The sequence below is a fragment of the Podarcis muralis genome, chromosome 8, assembly GCF_964188315.1.
Source record: "Podarcis muralis chromosome 8, rPodMur119.hap1.1, whole genome shotgun sequence".
Lineage (NCBI taxonomy): Eukaryota > Metazoa > Chordata > Lepidosauria > Squamata > Lacertidae > Podarcis > Podarcis muralis.
Window position 1 is genome coordinate 56105451 of NC_135662.1, and position 6000 is coordinate 56111450.

Genomic DNA, 6000 nt, shown 5'->3' on the forward strand with positions numbered 1-6000 from the left:
ATGCTCAATTTCTAGGCTGTTTCACATATGCACCTACTCTGTTTGCATCCTTGGCATGAGATGTTTAGTGGCAGAATGCGTACACTGGCTCTATGGAAATGGTTTGCATTTGGAACCTCATCTGTGGTAGATCTCTGACTCCTTCACATGTGAATCACCTCATGCCATCATTTAACAACCCACATTCGATGAAACTGCATGCAGAAACCTAGAGAAGTTTGCCAAACCCACATTTTTTCCCCAAAGCACAAGCATCCCTGTCACTCCATGACAGGGTTGGCCAATACGTGTTCCTGCCTGACATGAAGGAGAATATCCCCCAGCTCATGTATAGAAGCTGACTGGTGGGGCAGTTTTCCAAAGTTTATCCACACTCATTGTCACTAACTCATTATGCATACAGTGCAGTCTTATTTCCATTGACTTCATTGCCTTCAGAGTTGAATATATGTGGCCATTCACCAAGTGATGCATATAACCACTTGGTAAGCTTATTATCTGGATGGTTACAGATGACCCATATTCTATACCCAGTGGTATTCTTCTAGGAAAAAAGATGCCAGTACTCATCATGAAGTTGTTGCAGCAAGCGCCACATTTTTAACAGTGCTTTTCTTCTACAAAAAAAAAAAAAAAAAAAAAAAAAGCTGCCGGTACTATGTACCCTCAGAAAAAAAGCACTCTCTGCACCATACCAGAGAGTTGGACCTGATGACAAACTTTGAGGTTCACAAATGTGTAGAAAGAGAACAGGGAAGATTGGTTGGCAGGGGCATAGTTTTGAGTGTGTTAAAAAGGTATTTATGGATGCATGTGAAAATAAACAAAAATACCATACAAATATTGATTAATTTTTTGGAAGCATTGATATGCTTTCCACCATATCAGACTTCTGGCAATGTGCATATGCATATAAAACAGTATGGAAACATTATGCTGATATACATTGATTCTCATATAAACTTTGTAAAGCCTGTGTTTGAGAACTTCTGTATGATGGAAGGAAATCTAGATGTGTAGATTTGGAAACAGAACTAGGACGTCATGAATAATAATGTTGGTCTTTGGATAACTTAGTTGAAGAGCACCATGGAGTACTGAGGTTTTGGTGGGCCTTTGGCTAATTAAACAGTCTGTGACCTTTTAAACTGTGGTAGAAGGAGCATTGTATTCGTTTGTTTCCATGCTATGTATTTTTGTGTTTTTGTATTGTAAACTTCCCTGTGATCCAAGGATGAAGGGCGGTATAGAAATGTAACTAACTGACTAATAAATGGAAACTCTGTACATTGCTCTGTGCAGATGACCTTTTCTGCAACAGAGGAGAGCATCTAGAATAACTGTAGATCCCCTTTTATGAGCTGAGATTAGGATTGCAATCCTAACCAATCTAATGTGGAAGCAGGTCCTATGGAATGGAGTAGGGCTTTCTTCCAGGGGCATAGGGAAATGTGAGTGGCAACACAGGTCTGCAAGTAGTGTAGATTTCCACAAGTTGTGACCAGAAAGCTAAACATAGCATATCAATCACATATTGTAGCCTGCATGGCATTCCCTGTTTTATACTTCCAAGCAGTCGATGCTCTTGCGGTTCTAATATGTTGCTCTGTTGAGTTAGGTAGACCACACACTGGGTAGATCTAGTGTTGGGAGTCGTCCCCTGCAAAGCTGCCTTGATACTAGTCCTCAACATTGGTGCCCCTCCCCTGTGAACTTACCACCAACAGTGGGGGTGAGAGTAGCTCTGCTATTTGTGGTGCTGCCATTGCCTTTCTTTAACATTTGATTGGGCGTGGGGATGGCATAGGAAGGCAGGCCTTCCCAGAACAAAGTGCTAGCATGAGCTGGGCTGGGCTCCTGTCAGCTGCCAGAGCATGCTGAGCAGTGCCACCATATCTGCCTACAGTTTTCTATGGTTCCCATTGCTTTTTGGTCACGTGTGAATTGGGTTGTACAAGCATTAGACGTACAGTAGTCTCCATTCTGCCATAATGCTTCTTGACTTCCATTGCAATCCTTAGTCAGTAGTAAGACCCATTGAGTACAATGGGAGATACTGCCAGGTTAGGGATTGTACTACTGCAGTCTCAAGCTATATTCTCTACAGCAGGAAGTTGGATACAGCAGGTTGATGCCCCTAGCCTTTAATGATCATCATTCTTGAAACCGTCCTCTTTTTAAAAATCAGTTCTTTCCCCCTGTACTAAGTGTCCATGATTCCTAGTAATAACCAAGCCAACAAAAAGCTTTCTTTTACTTTCTGAGCAAGTGGGGATTCATTTTATTGTATTTTTAACACATTCCCATTTAATTATATATTGAGCAGACTGCCTTCAAAGGAAAACCTTTCCTAATTGTATTGAAGCGACAGAAGAAACTTTTTGATGATTCCAAGGAACTGAAACTTTTTCATTCCTGTTTCCCCCCCTTTTAAGTGTAATTACTTTTTCGATAGAGTCTTCACTGTGTTTTTGAGAGCCACTATTAAGAGCATTGTCGGCAAGGAAGCATCCCCCATCCCCAGAACTCTCCGCTTTCAATATTCTTAGGAATAAATAATACACCGTTGGAATGAGGAGCTGTCCAAAAGTAGAGTTGAATTCACAGGGCAGTTTGTTCCATTTCCCTAACTATTAATTTCTGCATTATATTTGAGCTTTCATGTGATCTAGAAGCCACTTCTGTAAAATGAATAGAATATAGTCCATGTTTACTGCTCATTTCTGTGTTGTTTGATTCCAGAAGAAATCTGTTTGCAGCCTCCTTAACCTGGAAAGTCATTGGAGTGAAGTGATTAAATATGGGGTGGTATTTCAGCATACAGTCCTTGTCTGCTGTTTTCATGGGGGATCAGAAGCACAGATGTACATAAAAGGCAAGGCAGTTGAGACATTGTCCAATCCTGTCCATTGACAGCTACTGGTGTCAATGAAATCTAGCATATGCTGGTATATCAGACAAAAAGCCACAGTTTCATAGCACAACAAGTGGTGGTGTTTTTCTGGAGATACTGACACCTCCCCACCCCCATGTTAAAAGTGTAGCACTTATGGCAACAACTTCATGGTGAGTACTGGCACCCTGTTATGCAAATATTTCCAAAGCCCTTTGTGGTCCTCAGCCAAATGTGTGTGCCATCTTGATTGACGGGAAGTGTGTAAAGGCTGGCACTGGGTCATATGTTCATTTTGTCTCTGGTGGTTTGCTTGTGTTGGCTGATTCACCTGATGTTACATTGAAAAAGTGATCCTGCACTATCTCTCTCACACACATCAGAACACGCCTTGACTGCATTCCTATGCACTGTTACCTGGAGTTAGGTTCCACGGAACTCTGGAACTTTTTGAGTTAATATGTACAGATGTGTAGCCTATACTATGCTAAATAAGTGTCCCACTTGCCTAATGGGACTTACTTGCTCTCCTTGCCACGTTCACAGTCTACATCCTCCCCAAATCTGCTCCAGGGTGTTTGGGGAAGCCCTGGAACAGATTTAGAAGACAAAGGGAGGCGAGGGGAGGAATCCCATTGTGCAAGTCCTTGCACTGACGGGATGCTTCCTTAGCACTGCATCGGATGCAAGACTTACTGAATTTATTTCAATAAAGGGTGTGACTCAGTGGCAGAGTACATCCTTTGTGTGCAAAAGGTCTCATGTTCAATCCCAGGCTTCTTCAGGAACCCCATCTGAAAGCCTGGATAGGCATTGCTTGTACAGACAATATTGAGATGAACCAGTGCTCCACCTTGGTAAAATACAGCTTTTCTTTCTTTCTTTCTTTCTTTCTTTCTTTCTTTCTTTCTTTCTTTCTTTCTTTCTCTCTCTCTCTCTTTCTCTCTCTCTCTCTTTCTCTCTCTCTCTCTTTCTCCTTTTTCTTGTGGGATCCATGTTCATGCCCTTCTGCAGTAAGCTTCTGTTCATCAAAAGCAGCCAGGTTAAGTACATTATATCTGGAATTATATCTCTTCACTGCAGTTGGCATTGTCTGTTCATTCTGTGACATGAAGAGCAGGAACCTCAATTATTCTTTGATCTTCCCCACAAGCAAGATAATAATTGGAAGTTGACAAAATTCATGCTCAGGTTGGAGGCTATTGATTTCTGTTTGTCTTGCATCTTAGCATCTAGACTGCAATTGTCATGTATACTAAAACATGAAATTTATTGTTTCATACAAGTTTTACTAAATCAGCTCACATGGAAAGGGGTTATTGGCAGCTTTTTCATTATTAAACATGGTAAGACTAAGGGATCTGATTACTTTTTTGCTGTTGTTTAGAGGGCCTGCAATTATTTGCATGTATGCCAATAAATACTACCTCGTTAGATATTGCAAGAATCATTTAAAATCTATGCTGTTCTTGGGAAGCTCCTAACAAAATTACTTCCCAATTACTTCTTAGCATTTAGTGCTTTATTCATTCTATAGAACTTTATGCTATATCTGGCCACAATTTGCAAATGATTTCAACTGTGCTGATGGAACCTTTCCTTCTCCTCTGCTCTGTGCTATCACAGACAGAACATCTAGCTTGAAAGCTCTGCAGCTATCACTGGTTATGCTTTTCCCCCTAGTCTTCATGGAGACTCACATCAGCACAGCAAAGAGTGAGCTCTCCCCAATTACACAGATCGCTTCAGAAATAAGCTATGCTGTCTATTCCCAAAGCAATATGAAAATGACATAACCTCCACCCACTTGTTCACTTACCCTCTGATTTCTTAAAGCATCTCCCATCTTACTTTGAGCCCCACTGAGAGCTGTGAGCAAATGGCCTTTCAAAAGTCTTTGCCCTATTTCTGTGCGGATAGGTTGTGGGGCCCTTTTCACCACATTTCTCCAGGAGGAGGAGAAATTCTCCAACAGTTCCTTGCAAGAGGGAGGGGCTTTTTATTGTTATTAGCACCAATCAATCAATTATATTAATTTTATTTAACAAAATGAATATTGTACTTGTTTGTAAATAGAGCATCTAAGCAGTTAGCAGCAGTAATAATAATAATAATAATAATAATAATAATAATAATAATAATTCTGTTATTCAATCCAAATGTTCTCAGGGCAGTATAGAACAATACACCAATCAATACAAAACCCATAAACTCCATTAAACTATTAGAACTGGCAGTAACATGACTTACTTCTTGTCCATCCTAGCTTTGCTTTTGTTTCATTCTTTGCTGCTGCTGCAATTGGTAACAACAGCAACTGTGTTGGTAGCCTGGCAGCCATTTTGCATCCTTCATGGTAGCCTAGATCTAGCATCTCTCTGGGTTCCATCTCTGGTCTCTCCAGGTAGGTATGCGAAAGACCCCTCTCTGAGAATGAAACCCTGAAGAGCCAATGACAGTCTTTGTTGACAACATTCCCCAGTGCATTCATCGGCTGATGCTGGAGAAAATGCCATTGTTACCCTGAACAACTGTTTGGAAACCTATTGCTTGCTTTGCAATGCTTCTCTGTAGCTGTGAACATGAAAGTTTCACATCACGAATTTAGCCAGGGATATTCACTGCTCCTCTCATGATAACAATATGAGACAGGCAAACAGTTGTGACCTGCTGTTCTAATGCATCAGGGAAAGAGGATATATGGCACTATTTTTTTTCTTCTTTAGAAAATCCTTCTGTTTAGACCACACTCTCAAGGGAGGTTAGTGTGAATAGATGGCTGACCTTTGTCATGTCTGGAAACCATACATAGTATTTAGCATGGGTTGCCTGGAAAGCTTCTTTTCAGGGAATTGACTTCTTTAAGTCTAAAACCAGAGATTCGTAAGCCCAACTCTCAAATGGAAACCGTAAGAGAATGAATGCTTCTGAATACCAGTTGCTGGAAACCACAGGAGGGTAGAGTGCTCTTGTACTCTTGTACTCACTGTGAGAACAGGATGCTGGACAAGATGGACCATTGGCCTGATCCAATGGGCTATTCAGATGATTTTAGTAGCTTGTTTGCTGTCCAGGAAGTATTTTGGGGGGTCTTATGACCATGTCTT